We start from the raw sequence: 20,922 nt of genomic DNA on the forward strand, positions 1-20,922 counted from the left end.
ATTCCGACTTTAATGGTGAACCGATCGCTTCCTGCATTTCAGCTCCACGCGTCTGGATTTCCATTAATTCCAGATCCATTGGATTTGTTTAAACTTATTCATATAATCAATATGGCGCAAAACAAATGACTTCTTAAACGGCTATTCTTTTTTGCTAAATCTTATAAAAGCCGTTATACCTTGAGGAATGTATGCAGGGTTTTAGATTAATGTTCTACTTCCGAGTGTACTTTTCCGACACTTTTAACAATTACGGGAATATTTCAAGCGATCTACACAGAATCTCGACAATCTAATATATACCTTCCTCATGGATCACTCAAACTATCGGTGAAAACCGCATTAAAAACCGTTCAGTAGTTTTCAAAAGATTGTGAAGAGGCAAATAATTATCAAATTTTTTGTCAAACAGAATATTAGACAAAAGTTTGATCCTTTCTAAGGCGCTCTAGTCTAAAGAAATTTTTCGCTAAAAACACGCCCTTAATCTAAAACTATTGTGTTCGATATAGAACGTGTGGTTCACATCAATGCGATAACGTTCGCAACTGAAATCACCCATTTGTTACGAGGTGGAAATTAAATTATACTCATATTTACATTGCACTTAAAAATAATCTATAGCATACGTATGTATTTTGTTTTTAATGAAAAAAAATGATGAAAGATAATCTCTATCGTACGTACCTACTTTATTTTAAACGAAATGGTACTTATGATATAGTTGAATGTAATGTATTTTTTTAATAAAAAAGATTCATAGAAGATATCTAAAAATAGATAGATACAAATCATGCCCACGTAGAATGGTAGGAAGAATACTGGATGCATTTCCGCGTTGATCCTTTGCGCAAAAAATGAGGCAGTCCTTCTGTGACCAGTCGAGGATGTAATAATTTAAATAATAAATTTTCAGTAATTAGGAGAGTTACTGCGCATATTTTTGTTATTTTTTTTTATGGACCCAAATCATTCTTTTTTTTTATATATATTTTTTTTATATATTCTTGTACCAAAACCTTTAGTTATCACTAGCAGACGCCACGCGGTTGGAATACGGGGATAGTGTAGCTTCCCAACAGTATAAGAATTTTTCAAACCGTTGCAGCAATTTTGGAGCTTATTCAATGCAAACAAACAATCAAATCTTTCCTCGTTACAATATTAGTACAGATAATAATGTAAAACAACAATAACTAATTCTATCATGATGATTCAAAATGAACAACTTGCTACTGAATAATGTCAAACAGACATTGACTGCTCCAATTCGGGTTACCGGACTTTTACATCTATGGACCTGAAAATCCTAAGGCTTCCCCAAAACTGCTGTCATTCGAGATAAGAGATCCGTTAAACAAAGCAGCCATTTTTTCTCTCGACCGTCTCAAGTCATCAGTGTCAAGGAACGCGCCACACCGGATGGGCCGCCGTATCTGACGGGAATCGACGCAAAAAGTGAATCTAGCCCCTTTCGTCTGTATCATATAATCTCTTCTTATTTATGTACTTACATAACATCGCAATACTCGGTCCGGATGATTATCATTAACATAGGATAGTAGTCGAAACAGAGTGAAACATTATCATTCTATCTGCCAATCAACTCTGGAGCAGCATAGTGGTTTTAAGCTCCATATCCCCTTGATATCCGAAAAATAATGACGGGGATGGTATTGACCGGGATCGACGGCTTAATATGCTCGCTGAGGGAGGATATATTCCTGAGCCTCAGCGAGTACGTTAAGCCATAATTTTACACCATAATCTTCCCAACTCCGTGCTGAGAATTTGCTGAGTATTTCTCTGGACCAGCAAATAATAAGCTACTAGCTCTTTTTAATTATAATTAAAATAAAGAGTTCGTAGCTCGGGGATGTAGGAACATCGAAATCTTCCCAACTCCAGCTTGCTACTAAGAATTTCTTATAAGAATCATCATTATCAATCCATATTCTTACTGCTGAGCTCGGGTCTCCTCTCAGAATGAGAGGGGTTAGGCCAATAGTCCACCACGCTGCTCTAATGCGATTTGGCAGACTTCACACACGCAGAGAATTAAGAAGTTCTCTAGTATGCAAGTTTCCTCACGGTGTTTTACCTTCACCGTTTGAGACATGTGCGTTAAAGACACATGGCATGACATATTTAATTTTTTAAAATACACATAACTGAAAAGTTGGAGGTGGACAGGATTCGAACCCACGCCCTCCAAAATCAGACGGTGTGAGTGACGTTGCTAGACGTCCCGCCTAAACCCAGACATCTCGCAACGCTGCCTGTACCTGTCTTTCTAGTACATAGTGCCCTGAGTCGTCGAAGGATAGAGTCGAACAAGCAATCAATTGATGCATCGAATCAATTAAAATATAATATTCAGAAAGAGGAAATCTTATCAACACCATTTGACGCTATCATACGCGATTGCTGGATGACTCACAGGCGCCGTGGCCGTCATTCAATGCAGATAGCTATTAGAAATAGGTACTATATCATATTATTAGACTCTCATGACAAATGCATTTAGCCCTCATTCGCACGAGAGATTTTTTAACGGACGTTAAAAAAGCGTTCAAATATAGTGTGAAGTTAAATTAACTCTCAAGCGAATAAGGGCTGAGTAAGTTTAGTAAATTGATATTTGTCTATGTTTATGGTAACAGTAGCTTTACATGAATTTCTGGTCCAATCAAATCTTCTATAAATCTTTTATACCTACTATTATAAAGAGGTGAAGTTTGTGGTGTTATAGCCAGATCTACTGAATCGATTTATATATTTTTTTCCCACTAGAAAGCCACGATAAGTGTGAGTGTCATAGGATATTTTAACCTTGTATTCTCATGGGAACGAGAACTACGTTGGTGAAACCGCGAAACGCCGGCTAGTAGCTAATAAACATGAAAAGTAAATGTAAGGAGAACCATCTCATGTAGGGTGCTATAAAAGTACATAACAACTTGTAAAAGAGATAACAACTCGTACAATAGTTCAAATATTTAATTATGGAGTGTTACAACTTAACAAAATGAATTTGAATGAAGGATCTTCTTAATCATAAGGAGACAGTTTTCTACATCTATCCTTCATATTAAAAAGTATTAAAATTAAACTCAAACAGTTAATAATTAAAATGTCTCTCTCACATTATGGTTATAAATAGATCGTAACTGCACATTTCAATTATCTAATCGCTTCTGATAATAACTATGAGTATCTTAAAGAATTTCAAAACATCTGATCCTATTAGGGTATTATTTTATTTAGCACTTCGGTGTCCGTTAATATCCAGTTAGAGTTGAGTCCCCATGTGGTTGTTGAATTTTTCAGGACAGTTTTTTTAATTCATTACCAGTTAGCCGTTGACTTCTCAACAGATGGAATCTGATGATGCAATCTAAGATGGAAGCGGGCTAACTTGACAGGGGTTAGATGAAAATCCACACCCCTTTCGGTTTCTACACGACATCGCACTGGAACGCTAAATCGCTTGACGGTACGTTTTTGCCGGCAGGGTGGTAACTATGCTAACACAGTAAATTTACTTGTTTCAGTTTATTATCAAACTAGCGGATCACTGCGGTTTCACCTACGTAGATGCTGTTCTCGTGGAAATACGGGGATAAAATAGTTTATGTTACTCCTGTGTTCCTTGGATTTTATTTTGGTTAGTGCATAAAACATGTTATTTATGAACTCTAAAAGAATTTATCAACAACAACAATTAGCATTTCACACATTTCGCAACACATTCACCAGCTTACTTGCCAAGTCAAGCGTGCGTAAAGAACATTAATAATTGTGAAAAATATTTAAAATAAGGACTTTTCCTATAAAAAGCGAGACTCCTGCGCACCCTACACAGCGCGTGCGATGGCAGCTGCGCGGACAGATGCCGCGTCGATAGCTCGTAGCATAAACATACAATTTATAGCTTTGCTTTTTTTGCATCGGTACCTAGTGAGACAAGCTTTCTCGCGTAGCTTCGACCGATCGCACTGCTTATGTATTCATACAAACTACATCGCCTTTTAGAATTTATCTGGTGAATTATAACAAGATCATTCCTTGCTATGTAACAATAAAAAATCATCAACATCGTCAGTTTATTATACCATCTATATCTACTCGTATATTATTGTAACTCTGTGACGATCACTTTGTGGACCGGGACCTTATATCCAGGGGTCTTATACCACCCGTTTTCGAACTCCAAGCTACTCCTGAGAATTACTTCGAAGAAAGAATAAAACCTCATGCTCTTTTGGCGTATAGGTCTATGAAGTGGACCATCGTGGCAATTATTTATAAATCGCAAAAAATGTTATATTTATTGAAATAATATTCTAAGTTTCAGAACTTAAACAAATTAATGAATAAAAGTTCTTTTTTTTTATTCAATGACTAGTTGATTGACTGCTATCTCACTTGATGCAGTCATCACTTAGAATACAACGAAATATTTGTAAGAAGTACAAGTATGTCTATACCCACATCTGACAATTTGAAAGGAAGAAAGAAAATTATTTTATTTCGACACACACACACACACACACATAATACACAAAAGACAAACAAGACTAAATACAAAAGAAAGAAAATTTAAATATAGTAAATTTAATAATTATTGTAATTTAATTAATAATTATTAAATTTAATTACGTAATCTATGCTGAACTCTAAATCAATACGTCTTGGCTGGTAGAACGGTAACTAGTTACGGCCGATGCTTACCATCAGATCAGACCTAAATCGATTTAGAAAAAATATAGATTATTAAATTCACAAAACCACAGCATTACCTACCAACTGCACCAAAGAGGTCAGTAAAACCTACCAAGTTCTATAAAACACTATTATGTCGTCGTTAAAACCTACCAAGTTCTATAAAACATTATTATATCATCGTTAAAACCTACCAAGTTCTATATAACACTATTATGTCGTAGTTAAAACCTAGCAAGTTCTATATTACACTATTATATCATCGTTAAAACCTACCCAGTTCTATAAATCACTATTATGTCGTCGTTAAAACCTACCAAGTTCTATAAAACACTATTATATCATCGTTAAAACCTACCAAGTTCTATATAACACTATTATGTCGTAGTTAAAACCTAGCAAGTTCTATATTACACTATTAAATCATCGTTAAAACCTACCCAGTTCTATAAATCACTATTATGTCGTCGTTAAAACCTACCAAGTTCTATATAACACTATTATGTCGTAGTTAAAACCTAGCAAGTTCTATATTACACTATTATATCATCGTTAAAACCTACCCAGTTCTATAAATCACTATTATGTCGTCGTTAAAACCTACCAAGTTCTATAAAACACTATTATGTCGTCGTTAAAACCTACCAAGTTCTATAAAACACTATTAAGTCCTATTAATCATTCAATAGGCACATTTTATTCAAAAAAACGCAGTAGATAGGTGATGTTTATTGCGTCTATTCTTGGTTTCGAATGACAAATACCTTCACTGAATCGATATTTTATTCCCTGTTAAGTTGTATGGAATCATCAATTCTACTCTGCCACGTTTTTTTATTATTTACATTTTAAATAAGAGTAGTTGTAGTACTATTAGTGAATATATTATACTATTCATTTGCTAACCCCTGGGACAACGAAGCAGTTCATTACCAGCCTATTTTAACTGCCCACTCAAGAGCCGGGCTACCCTCCTTATAAAAGAGGGGATATAAAGGTGAGACTCATCACGCTGCTCTGAGTTGACTTGGTTGATTGCAATTCTGGTCGGGTTAAAATTTTGAACGAACACTATCAGATGTTCATGATAATTACCGGAATCGACTGCTTAACGTGCTTTCTGATGCACGGGGTTGTAATACTAGATCATTATTATTTCCTGAATTTTCTTAAAATATACAAAATATTTTCACTAACCACTCACCATACAGTGAGCCTACATGCCTGCAGCGTTAACGGCTTGACAGATCCTGGGTTCAATTCCGATTAAACTGATCGTGTGTTATATAGTTTTATCGATTGAACCCAGGACCTCATGATCCAAAGCCTACGTTTAACTACTGGACCTCCGAGGCTCTTATTAAAGGGTTTTCTATTTTAGATTGACTAGTGTAGACTGCAGAGTAGTGTACTCTAGGGCATCTTACCGAGCGAGCCCAGCAAGGTGCTGATCAGTTTTAGATAGAGCACCTGCTTAGTTTGTCAATAATTACTTAGTATGAAAAAATAAAATGTTGAAAAAAATATTTAATTCATTTACTTGGCGTATTTTTTCGTTTGCGAGGCAAACGTTCTCATTGGTGTAGAGATTACGGCTCGAAAGATTCATCAGCGAATAAGATAAGAGCTGTCACTTTTATTTACATACCAACAAGTCATTTTGAACCCTGACCACAGAACAAAACTAAAAAGTAACATCCAGAATCATAATAATTATAACTCGTGCGCATTAACTTGACCCCAGGCTATCCAACACATTCATACAAACACAGTATCAACTTATTTCGAGTCAGGTGTCACGTTAATCTGCACGAGCAGTATGTATGTTTATGGTACTGTTTGTATCGTTATCAACCCATATTCGGCTCACTGCTGAGCTCGAGTCTCCTCTCAGAATGAGAGGAGTTAGACCAATAGTACACCACGCTAGCCCAATGCGGATTAGCAGACTCCACACACGCAGAGAACTAAGAAAATGCTCTGGTATGCAAGTTACCTCACGATGTTTTCCTTCGCCGTTTGAGACACGTCATACTTAATTTTCTTAAAATGTACAACTGAACAGTTGCCTGCCAAGGACCAGATTCGAACCCACCACCCTCCAGAATCGGAGGCAGAGGTCATATCCACTGGGCTATCACGTATCTCTAAAATCAAGTGTTTGTATACGGTCTCTAAAAAATATACAATTCCTTCACATTTATCACTTTCCATTTGTAAAAATCATATCAATAGACTCCGCGCCATGAAACAAGTCCCGCAGATGCGGCGCTAATGTCTTAATGGCGATATTTTCATTTGGTAATGCCGATATTATTTGTCACTTGGTAATGCCGATATTATTGTCAAATTTTAGTTCAGGTTTTAGCCACGCGACTACTTTCGTGGTTCGGAGTCTACTTGATCCATTCCATAGTACAGAAGGATATCCAAAGTATTCCAAAAACAATCTAAATATGCTATCACTCATTATTTCATGTATGAGGACAGAACAGTAGGTGTTTACGTAATGACTGCCGTAAATCTCGGCACGGATATTTATTTCCAGCATCCGTTGGATGCACTAATAGGTAGCTCTCTATTAATTGCCTTATTAGGTATAATTTTCTTAGTGCTTCTATGCACGCGTCCGTTGATTTTACTTATAAAGCAACTATGAGTATAGGTACATGTAAATATTTTTTATTAGCACCTCAACACATTTATATTTTTACTAGCTGACGCCGCACGGTTTCACCCGCGTGGTGCCTGTTCCTGTAGGAATACGGGGATAATATATAGCCTATAGCCTTCCTCGATAAATGGGCTATCTAACACTGAAAGAATTTTTCAAATCGAACCAGTAGTTCCTGAGATTAGCGCGTTCAATCAAACAAACAAACTCAAAAAGCTTTATAATATTCGTAGGTATGCTTGTATGCGGCGTCTATGAAACGCAAGTGACGTCGTATTACATGCAAGCATTCATAGATCCACACGCCACGTAAAATATAACTAAGAGGGGCTACAGACCTTCAGTTTTAACTGAACAGTCGAACTGTTCAGTTAAATCGTCCGAGTGTAGTGTCCGTCAGTTCAAACTGTATCGTTTTCTAATGATTTTAATTCCATTAGACAAAACTGTACAGTTAAGGCCGGTTTTCCTTATGCGTAATTTCGATTTAGAATTCCGTGAGACTACCGCAGTCTTTACTTTTTTCTTCATTTGGAATTTGTTCCAATCGGAAAAAAACGTACGTGTGCTTCTTTTAAAGTGTTTTATATTGATTTCATGCATTCAGTTTTTCGTACGTAGTAAGCGCAGTGTTGGTCGACCCCCCACCAGGTGGACTGACGACATAAAGCGAGTCGCAGGGATTCGCTGGTTGCAGTATCGTGATGTTTGGAAGTCCCTACAAAAGGCCTATTTCCTGTAGTGGACGTCCATCGGCTGATATGGTGATGATGATTTTACTAAAAACGGATTCGGAAAACGAATAATGAAAACGAGTGTATGCGGCTGGCCTAAAACTCCGCAGTTAAAACTGAAGGTCTGTCGCCCGGGTTTGTATACAAATGCAAATGTTTTTTAAAGTTATTATTTTACTTGAATCCAGAAACACATCAAATGATGATCATCAAATCTCACATTCAACTTGCGTGTATTCAAAAACGCAGATCACGCCACCAATCAATCACCACGTCACCTGTTTCGCTCAATACGGTTCATCTATAATTGCTTGTAGACGTTTATTCCTTTATTTATTGCACCAACTTACATGAACAATCCAACAAATCTTTTAGCACGTGATGTACGTCTATTACCCACATAAATTAGGTCTCCAATACAAGCACTAACTTTAAAGTTATAGCGTGTTAATTAGCTTCTCACAAGGGCTTGCAATTCTAAATTGAGAGTGTGAAACACCTTATAGACATTTAAATTATTATTTGAATTTGATAACTTCGAATAACTAATCTGTCTGTATATTATACCTTTACTTATACTAAACAGCCATGATTGATGACAGCCAGTGGATATGAATTTACTTATACTTAACAGCCATTATTATAGCCAGTGGATATGAGCCTCTGAATTCGGAGGGCACAGGACTCAATTATGTGTATTATAAGAAATGAAATATCACGTGTCTCAAACGGTGAAAGAAAAACATCCTGAGGAAACCTGCAGACCTGGGATTTTTCTTAATTATCTACGTGTGTGATGTTTGCCAATCCGCATTGGGCCAGCGTGGTGGACTATTGACCTAACCCCTCTCATTCTGAGAGGAGACTCGAGCTCAGCAGTGAGCTGATTATGGATTGATCAAATCAGAATGACAACAAAATAATATTTTCCAAAGAAGCAATACGGACGAATGAAGGATAGCATCATCCTTAGAACGATTTCATCATTACGGCCGAGATGTAAGAAGCAATGAAATTGTGCAATATATTATCAGTAGTAATAGCTTCGAAGCGCCCGCGCACGCGCAGTAGCAGGCTAGCGGCCGTAGACGGATGTGCGGACTATAATGATTCAATACTAGGATAACCAGGATTCGGAATCACAATACGGGATAAAGTTGAAACGCCCAGGAATTTGAGAAGTAATGTCATCATCATCACCCTATTTTAATAGCTTATTTGCAGGCACTTGCGGTGTTAAAATGGCTAGGAAATTGGGTAATAATGTCACCACCATGAGTTTATTTTATTAAGATTGCTGCTTACAACCGGTCCACGGCGATGACTTGCCGGTAGTATGAAAACTATTGCAAACATAAGTTTAACATTCTTTGTTTAGAACAAAAACACTACAAAGGCCTTGAGTACATAATGCCCTGGGTCATTTTCTACTTTTGTGACGTAGACAGAGTTAAGAAGTGCATAGATAAAAATTATGACACTAAAAAAGAAAGTGAAAAAAATGTGTAAGTATAACTTGACAAGATATGCAAATATCGTTCTCGTCCATCAAAGTGTTACCGTATCAAACATGTTAAGCCTCATATTGTATCTGTAATTACACCAGCAATAATTCTACCCTTCAGAACTGTAATAAACAGCAATGTTGCATAATGGCGGAAATAAGCATGTCGGTAGATCTTCCATAATTCCTAGTCGAGCTCTGTCACAATAAGTGTGAAATCCTATCCATACTATAAAATGAGAAATCCTTGTCTCTATACCCACCACGCGGTTTGTCTTAAGATGACATTATTTGACTCTTTACCATTCAATAACAATTGGTTACGAAATTCGATCGGGACCAACAGAATTTTTTTAGAGAATACTTTAGATAATAGAGAAAACTTCTTTTAATCTACAATTTTTCAGTTCAGTCCCACAAAATACAATATTTCTGGCCAACTTACCATCCCCAAGTGCACGAGTTATTTGCATGCTTCAATTATTGACACCAAGACAGCGGCATTTTTACTGAGATTCCTTCACAATAATGACTGATATTAAACTAATCTACTCAAATGTATTTCCTTGACATAAACTGCCTCACTTTGTACTGGGACACCTTGTCATTATTTATTTGTATGCAACAGGAGCAAAATTAATGAGATCTCTCATTTCTTCCGGTACCAGATCTTCTATGTGTTTCAAAAAACTAACTAAATGACATTCAAAGTATTAAAAGTTTAACTGAAAGAAAGGGGAACATTTTTCTCAATCGCTTTTTTAAATACTTTCTTTTTTAAATCGAAAAAAATTCAAGATTCGAAATCCATGATACGTGCATGTATCCTTGTATAACTTCCTAACGAATGCCCGCGATTACGTTCCGTAAATTTAGTTTTTTTTATAATTCCCGCGGTTTTCCATGAAAAAGATATGTTTTTCAGATCGAAAACTAGCCTATTTCCAAAATCTAAATTTAAGCCAAATCTGTTCAGTTGCTTCGTCGTAGAGGAGTAACAAACTTACACACACACTTACATATACTCTCGCCTTTATAATATTAGAAAAGTATGACAAACTATAAACACTTGAAAAAAATCATTTTTTTTTTATTTTATTCTTTACAAGTTAGCCCTTGACTACAATCTCACCTGATGGTAAGTGATGATGCAGTCTAAGATGGAAGCGGGCTAACTTGTTAGGAGGAGGATGAAAATCCACACCCCTTTCGGTTTCTACACGGCATCGTACCGGAGCGCTAAATCGCTTGGCGGTACGTCTTTGCCGGTAGGGTGGTAACTAGCAACGGCCGAAGCCTCCCACCAGCCAGACCTGGACAAATTAAGAAAATCTCAATCTGCTCAGCCGGGGATCGAACCCAGGACCTCCGTCTTGTAAATCCACCGCGCATACCACTGCGCCACGGAGGCCGTCATTTATGCCGTTTTTTAGGCAGTCGGATAATATATAACTGTATAAATATAATAAATGATGTAGATAAATCAAGATGATGCCAAGTCAACGATGCCTACTTGTAACTATACAGCACTTGTAGCGGTGAGTGACCGGAGTGTTTCACGGGTTGCGAGCAAGTTTAATTACTCCACAATACTGTACACTATGGAAAGCAAGAGGGTGACCATGAATCAATTCTAAGACAAAACTTTCCTAGACTCTGTGTGTACAATACATCATCATCATTATTAGACTATAGATGTCCGCTGCTGGACATACGCCTCTTGTCAGAATTTCCAAACATTAAGATTTTGAGTCATCTAGAAAAGGCTACAATGGACAATAGTTATTATTTTACCTATTGTTATATTTATGTAATCTGGTTTATGGACTTATTGTGTTCTAAGATCATTCATACTTGTTTTTTCGTTATTGCAGTGTCGAGTTTGTGTGTGAGTGTTATAATTATTTAAGAGTTTATTTTCAATACTTTATTGAAGGGGTTTGGATTGTCCGATTGAGCTCAAATATACACACTATGATACATACACACAAATACACTATTTTATTGCTAAATCTGTTGCCATTTTAGGCTTTATTAAGTCATATTTATAATGTATGTACGGTTTAAAAACTTTAGACTACAGAGACTTTATATAGCTGGCTTTTTATTATTAAAATAAAACAAAAATTGTTGTCAAATAAATTAAACAACACGTTAAAGTCAGTTAGTTATATGTAGGTACTAAGATTTACTGTCATTAATTTTCTAATCATGATACGAGCTCAATTTTATCAATTAGGCACTTTTGAAGGAACCAACTTTTTTTACGTAATGATAAAATCAAATAAATCCCAAAAACATGCAATATCATCATACTCACCCTAACCACGAATTCCTTAATCAGATACATGAGTAAATGGGATCTTCTAATTAAAGCAATTTGGTTTATTAATTAAGGCGGATAATTAATCAAAACAAGCCATTGTGCGGCGCGCACAGCATTGCTGTTACACAGCACAGGTGATGGGTACGCGATTACTTGTACAATGTAACTGTAACGGTATTGGAGATGAAAATATAGTGTTTCTCTTTATCCTTGGCAAATATTTATTTAATTACCAAAAAGAAAGTTTTCAATGCAAATATTCTTTTAAATTAGGCCCTTACATACGAAATTGAGTGAGCCCGTGATAGCCCAGTGGAACTGACCTCTGCCTCCGATTCCGGAGGGTGTGGGTTCGAATCCGGTTTGGGGCATGCACCTCCAACTTTTCAGTTGTGTGCATTTTAAGAAATTAAATATCACGTGTCTCAATCGGTGAAGGAAAACATCGTGAGGAAACCTGCATACCAGAGAATTATCTTAATTCTCTGCGTGTGTGAAGTCTGCCAATCCGCATTGGGCCAGCGTGGTAGACTATTGGCCTTACCCCTCTCATTCTGAGAGGAAACTCAGTGAGCCGATTATGGGTTGATGACGACGACGACGACGACGACGATACGAAATTATATAAGTTATGAATTTCCAGGGCCATTCCAAAGTATATTAAGAAAAAATAACAAACAAGCTACATTGCGACGATGTTGCAAAGTTTGCAATTTCCCCTGTGTCATCGGTTCATTACCAATTATCCTTCTGCCGCGGCGATCTATCGAGTCTAATGCAGCAAGCTGATATTTTGCTGAACCATCCCAAAGGTAACAATAGTTCTCCACACTAGAAGGACAATGCCAGACAATGTATAGAAGTTTAACCCACTAAAAAAATATTGTGCAACAATATATTATATATCATTTTGCTGGATTTTTTGTACTATTAAACAAATATTACATTTTAACCCTTTATAACTAGGGGCATAAAAATAAATCTAAGTTAAAGTTTAATTTTAAGGTTAAGTATATGTGAAGTTTATTATAAAATAGATAGATATAAAAGGTCGTGATTGGTTTTTTGTGAACATCACATTACTCAGGCACATGTAATACATTAAAACAAGCGATTTTATTATTTTTATTACGTGTTTTGACAATTTGACAATGTTATGACAGTTTATTTTTACATTTTGATCAGACTTCGCAGCTCTGGATTCTAGCCATTTTGATCCTAAATTAATTAAAATAGAATAAAAACGCTTTAAAGGGCTTGAACCCAAGGTCGACTTATGGTTTTAAAAAATAAAGTAAACAAGGTCTGCTACGAGGAAATAACGTAATGGATTTAATTACTTTTTTGGCAGATTTTTATTCCGGAGTTTAATAGTAACAATGGTTTGTTAAAAAAACACTAATTTAAAAATTTTATATTTTTAGTACATTTACATTTTCCGCAAAATTCTGAGTTAGGACTGGGTCAAGATCTGGCATTCTCCTTTTCATTTCAGAAACAACTTTATTGTGTGGTGCAGCTAATGGCAGCCACAGTCGATGGGTAGACGATCACTTGTGTAGCGGTATTGCTCAAACTGTTTCTATCCGTTACTTCGCTTAATGCTAAGTGTATCTTGAACGCGACTCGTCCATCTCAATCATTTTGTGCCGTGCCTCATAAACGGATAATAAAAACGGTCTTATTGCTTGGCCTCATAATTAATTAATAGGAGAAACGGACGAATTTTGACCGTAATTCATCCTATAGTCTGGCAAGTTCGTTGATGACACTCCCTTGATATGCGGGAGACGGGGGGAAAAACTGCGCGGGTGTGAAATCGTGCAGGGAAGTGAGGTGCATCAGTCGTGAGTTTTTTATTCATCGCTAGACGCCCACGGCCCGCGCGGAACATCGGGTGTTACGAACGAATTTGCCAAGCTATTGAGACAGCACTAGTGTATCAAAAGTGAGGCGGACAAATGTTCATATTGTCTTAATTTAGTCTCTTATTAAACTAGGAAAGTTATTTAAACACATAATACCTAGGCTAACTATTGTCTAAAATGTCGAGTTGTGTGTTTAGGAAGTGTGAAAACTATTTATACATAGATATATAATGTAAGTAAACACAAAACTGTGAATGTGTGCGCTCAATGGAGTCGCTAAATTTGGATTTTGAAGGCACGTAACGTATCTATGGTATAAAATGATCATTGGCTGTGCATCATAATTTCTTACTTTAAGATATATTGTAGTACTACCTACCTAAGCATAGTCAACAGTCAAAATGTTTATTTCTACAAAAAAAACATTTTATTGGACTTTAACCTGAATAAATCTTAACCTTAATAATCTGAACTTTGAACACACATGACAAATTCTTATTGAAACTGCATTAGCATATATAAAGTAGGTTGTTGATTGATGCTAAAGTACATTCCGATGCTATAAACAAAAAAAACAATTAGCCACATTACGCATATATTTTTGCTGAAACACGTAAAATATGTGGCCTGCCCATTTATTTATTTATTTTGCCTGCATATGTGGGAGGCCACATAGTTCGAAGAGCCGATGGGCGTTGGGGTCCCAAGGTGCTGGAATGGCGACCCCGCACCGGAAAGCGCAGTGTTGGTCGAACCCCCACTAGGTGGACCGAAGACATAAAGCGGGTTGCAGGGAGCCGCTGGATGCTGGCAGCTCAAAACCGTTTTGTCCATGCAAGAGGCCTATATCCAGCAGTGGACGTCCATCGGCTGACAATGAATGAATGAATGAACGTAAAATATCCAACATTTCATGTCATGGTACCTAATGAGTTTAGAAACGATCCCTTGATCTTTCGAGTTGCCCAAAAATGCCAAGAAACAAATAAAAAAACGTGGGCATGATTTGTATAGTTATTAGGATAAGTTACCTTTGACGGCCTCAGTGGCGCAGTGGTATGCGCGGTGGATTTACAAAACGGAGGTCCAGGGTTCCTCGGCTGGGCCGATTGAGTTTTTCTTAATTGGTCCAGTCTGGCTGGTGGGAGGCTTTGGCTGTGGCCCACCCTACCAGCAAAGACGTACCGCCAAGCGATTAAGCGTTCTGGTGCAATGTCGTGTAGAAACCGAAAGGTGTGTGGATATTCATCCTCCTCCTAACAAGTTAGCCCGCTTCAAGTTTTGTCGCCTAGAAATAATTATGAAAATACTTACAGACTGTTTATTGGAAAATTGAAGTTGCCAATCGCGTCTAACTTTTGAGAAGACATTTCGTACGATAAGAATCCTAAATCCCACGAGTCTTTTAAAATGTAGGTAATTCATACATACGTTCATACGTACGTAATGAAATTATGTACGTATGTATGAAGGGTATCGACAGGTCTAATCTGGTAATAGGCTTCGATTGTGACTCGTTAACATCCAAATTCCTAGACGGAAAGACGTATCTAAAGATTAGCATTTCATAATGACGTTTTATAGAAAACTATCGGGGACTACTAGTCCTACTACAAAGTTACGCGGTGCCATGTAAGACTGCATCGTCATTCAGGTGAGTACTCGGGCGTTTAATATGTCGTTGCTCTGATATAGTATGAGCCATCGATATAATTCGTTAGATGGGCACACTAAAGAACGCACAATTTTATATCATTACCCAAAGACGTACACGCACATCTTATCGTAGTACGTAACAAGCGCAAGCGCGCGCATTGTTACGTACTACGTGTTACAAGTGTACGTGTTACAAGTGGACGTGGACTAAAAAAATATTTACTGTTTTTTTTTATTTTATGCCCTTAATTATTCCTTCGTGTTAATTTCGGAAGTGTAAAAACACAAGCCACAGCATGAATAAAAAGAAATGTGTTACGAATGTTGACGTACTCGATGTGCGAAACCAATGACAATTCCGCGATGCTTTGAGGCTCATCTAACGATCTACGATCGATGGTATGAGCCCCAAAGCACCGAAACGCCTCGTGTTAGGACTTCGGAGCGAGCTTGAAGTTTGGCTTTATAAATCTTTAAGATTTTTTCATATATAGCCCCGGGTATAAAATAATATGGGCAGTAAAATTCGATGAACAAACGACAGCGATACGTTTTTATACGCAGTTATGAGTATAGCTAGCTAGCAAAATATAAACTACATCATAAAACATTGTCGACCTATGTACCTAGGAGAAAAAACGTCATTTTCAAACGTGTCTCTTTTAACTGGCATACCTAATTGTTCTAATTGAGTATTTCTTGGTGAACACTTCATTACCAACAGTTCATTTTATTTTTATCTAGAACCCTCAACATTCTCGGAATCTTCCGAAAAAGCTAACGAACGAATAATAATTCTTGCAACAAGCGAAATAAATGTTGCGTAGGTACTTTTCCTTTTTTTCACGTTTCAGTACCGGACAGTAACAAATATAAAAATGTAAGCATTTTTATTATTGAGTGTAAATGAAGATTTACATAAGCTACCATAAAACTCAGTTCTTGTATAAAAATATACTTTAGGCTGGGTACACACTGACGGCGACTGTACACGTTAACAAATTTACTATCCGACTCTCAGCGGTTTCACCCGCATAGTTCCCGTTCCCAAAGTGCTGGAATGGTGACCCCGCACTAGTAAGTGCAGTGTTTGTCGACCAAGTGGACATCAAGCGAGTCGCAGGGATTCGCTGGATGCAGGTGGCTCAGTATCGTGACGTTTGGAAGTCCCTACAAAAGGTATATGTCCTGCAGTGGACATCCATCGGCTGTTAATTATGATGTTGATATCTATACATACATATTTACTACAATAATGAAAATGTATGGATTTTTAACCCGACAAGAATCTGCTTCTGCTGTAGTGTCTTGCTGTGCCTCTATCAATTTTAAAGTTTTATACATTGGAATAACAATGTCGTTCCGCAGGTCGCGACCATACTGAAGTAAATGCAAACGAGTTAGGAAAGGAGTTTTTGCTGAATCTGTATAACCGTCTATAAAGCGATTTGCGTTGGCAACTGGAGCGGACAGATTTACGTGACTCAACTAACAGTCCACAACGGAATCGTTCTGGTTCTTAAACCACAGGCGTGGGGATAAATTATGAATTCTTCAGTAAATGACACCCGTCTTCGCGTTACATGTTTTTTTTTTATTCTTTACATACGTTACATACTTTACATACGTTAGCCCTTGACTACAATCTCACCTGATGGTAAGTGATGATGCAGTCTAAGATGGAAGCGGGCTAACTTGTTAGGAGCAGGATGAAAATCCACACCCCTTTCGGTTTCTACACGGCATCGTACCGGTACTCTAAATCGCTTGGTGGTACGTCTTTGCCGGTAGGGTGGTAACTAGCCACGGCCGAAGCCTCCCACCAGCCAGACCTGGACCAATTAAGAAAATATCAATCTGCCCAGCCGGGGATCGAACCCAGGACCTCCCTTTTGAATATCCACCGCGCATACCACTGCGCCACGGAGGCCGAAGGTCTTTGCGTTGCATGTTCCCGCTTTAGGACTTTATCTTTTTATTATTTGACTACCTTTTAGTATTGATAGGCTTATGAGCAGTCCTTAGCCTATAAACTATTTAGCAGTGGCATTTATAGACGATGTAGGGGACTCACAGGGGATCATTCACCCATTGAGTGTCAAATTCTCAAACAAATAGAAGTAAATTCGACTCTCAGCGGCTGAATTATCCCCTGGGGGTGGCCCTACAACGTCTATGAATTCTTAATGTTAGTCATTAATAAGGCATCCCGATGGCACCAGAGATGACTGAGACTCGTGCTGAGCAGTGACCCGACTATGGGCTTATAAAGATGATGATGATGAATAAACCAAAAAAATTAAAAATATCGTTTTACTATATGCGGGCATAAATGGTTAATCCGTAGGGTTAGGGGTTGGAGACTACTTTTCTATCCCTGTTGGAAAATTGATGAAAATGAGCATCAAATTGCCTCCGTCGATGTAGATCGACGGAGGCAATTTGATTTGCTTTCATTAAAGTCTGAAAAGTGCTTGGAAACTAACCGTACTAGAAATAAACGAATTTGATTTTGATTTGATTTGATCGTCAAGGTGCTAATGCCGTTGATCTGAAATGATTAATGCTTCTCTGTAAGTTCCTTACATGATGTACGAGCAGGTATTAAGTAGATAATTGGACCGGACATATTTACGCGTTGACACCTACGCACTTGGTACAGTAACTGTGGAATGTCAACAGTTTGAGGCACTTTATTGATGTCAAATTAACACCAAAAATTGAATATGTTGCCAAGTATCAATTCTCAATTTTCATTTAAGTATATAAACAGTATGTTTATATATTTTATTATTCTTTACGCGTTAGCCTTTGACTACAATCTCACCTGATGGTAAGTGGTGATGCAATCTAAGATGGAAGCGGGCTAACTTGTTAGGAGGAGGATGAAAATCCACACCCCTTCCGGTTTCTACACGACATCGTACCGGCACGCTAAAACGCTTGGCGGTACGCCTTTGCCGGTAGAGTAGTAACTAGCCACTGCCGAAGTCATGGACCAGCCAGACATGGACCTTAAGAATTAAGATAACCTCAGCCCAGCCGGGTTAGGTATAATCAAGCTGCACTTAATGTTATTATTTTGTAAATTTACGTTATTTTACGAGAAATACTAAAGGTATTATTGGTGAATTCAGTGAATATTGAATTATATAGCATCGATTTTATGTCATCATCCATACTAATATAATAAATGCGAAAGTTAGTTTTTATGTCTGTTACCTTTTCACGTCCAAAGCATAACACCGATTTGAATGAAATGTGGTATAGAGTTAAATTAGACCTTAAAGCAGGTGTCCTCCATGTTTCCCAAGGGGTTGGTAAATAATTCCAACCGAACAAAGTGGCGGGTGTCCGCTAGTCTATACTAATATTTTATAGAGGAAAGAATTGATTGTTTGTTTGTGTGTTTTGAATAGGCTCTGAAACTACTGAACCGATTTGAAAACTTTCACTGTTAGGTAGCTACACTATCCCCGAGTGCTACAGGCTATATTTTATCCCCGTATTCTACTAGAATGGGAACCACGTGGGTGAAACTGCGCACAGTCTGGTGTGTTTTATAAAGAAGAAAGTTTATTGTTGTGTTCATGTTTGCTACTCTTTCACGCCTCAGCTACTGAACCGCTTTTAGTTTATCTTTAAGACATGACAGATTCAAAACAAGAGTGTCCCATCTTAGTCTGTATCTACACTTACCATCAGGTTAGATCAAACGCATGCCTATTTGCATAAAAAAAAATTCTCACGCAGACGTAGTCGCGGGCGACCGCTAGTTTTGATATATACGGCGGCGGCCTAAACAATCCTTGTCAGGCAAAGGGATTAAGGAAGTTGAGGACAAAAATCTTTACAAATGAGTTATTAGATCAGGTTGTTTTATGTTACCGAAAATAAGTCAGTAAGAGCCTTAGACCTATACTTATAAAGTGTGCTTACGTAACATCGATATAGGATAAGTCTCGAATAAAGTAATATTTTTCCACTGATAATTTAAATTTTAAAAGAACCGGATCAAGAAATCGATTAATTATTATTTTACATCCGATTTTTTTTTTATTCTTTACAAGTTAGCCTTTGACTACAATCTCACCTGATGGTAAGTAAAAAAGCAATCTAGGATGAGAGCGAGCTATTTTTTAGAAGGAGGATGAAAATCCACACCCCTTTCGGTATCTACACGACATCGTACCGGAACGCTAAATCGCTAAATCGCTTGGTATTGTAATTGTTAAATTATTATTAATAACTTATATGAATTGTTTAGTTTTTAATTTATTAGATTTTTTATTTTAATTTATTTAAATTTTTAATTTCAATTTATTTGAATTGTTTTAATTTTGAGTTATTTGCTATTGAATTGCTTAATTTTTTTTAATTTCAATTGATTATTTTTAATTTATTTTGTTTGTTTAATAGTATTTTTGTAATGTAATATTTATTGTTGTAGTTAGATACTTATGATTGTTCGGGAAACGAATTGGGAAACTGTAATGTTTCTCTGGACATATTTCATGTAAATAAATAAATAAAATAATAGTTTTGTTATAAAGCAGCATGCAGTTCTCAAAAATAACAATAACCGGGTGTGATCACTTGTTCAGCCCTGAGTGTAGAAAACCCCGTTAATTCAATAAAATTACTTCGCAATACGTCATAAACTCAATCTAGATTCTAGTATCGCAGTTTATATCGTCATTTTTCAATTTAACAGTAATAACGCTGTAAAGATGACAAAATTAACCGTAAAATATCGCAATAAAAACACGGCCGTAATGACAAATGACGCGTCAATATTTCTACACCATTCGACTGACACATTTATACATAAGTGTCCAGTGTAATGACTGTCATCAAAACTGTAGCGAATACTTCCGTTACGTGGTGCCAATTTTTTTCATTATAAATATCTTTTATTTGGCCAATGACGATTGCCCAATATTCCAATTAGCCTTTACCTCCAATTAGTCGCTAAGTTAGGAGAGGGTACGGGTTTGAATGCGTTCCGGGGCATACACAGCATTTTAAGAAATTAGTTATGGTCTGAAACGGTGAAGGAAAACATCGTGAGGAAAGGAGGGTCTAAGGTTAGAAATGTTTAACACACCAGCCCTGAACCAGATTTTTTAAAATTCAATGTAAGCTAAGCATTTTTGAAACGACAAGGTCTTCTATTTGTAATGACTCTACCAGCGGTTCGGAAGGTAGGTCCTATTGTTTAGTGACGGGGGACCGAGGAGAGTTGTAACAGAGGAAAGTAGTATACAGTTGGCATCAAAAGCAGGACAAATAATGATTTGGATCTTAAACAACCATGCTACTTCGATTCGAGTAGATGAGCATAAGATAATGTTTGACTACCTATTGTTACTAGTTCCTCGATTACAGGATTGGAGGATATTGGATTATCAGTGTTTTTATGAATAAGAGAGTAT

The sequence above is a fragment of the Bicyclus anynana genome, chromosome 3, assembly GCF_947172395.1.
Source record: "Bicyclus anynana chromosome 3, ilBicAnyn1.1, whole genome shotgun sequence".
NCBI lineage: Eukaryota > Metazoa > Arthropoda > Insecta > Lepidoptera > Nymphalidae > Bicyclus > Bicyclus anynana.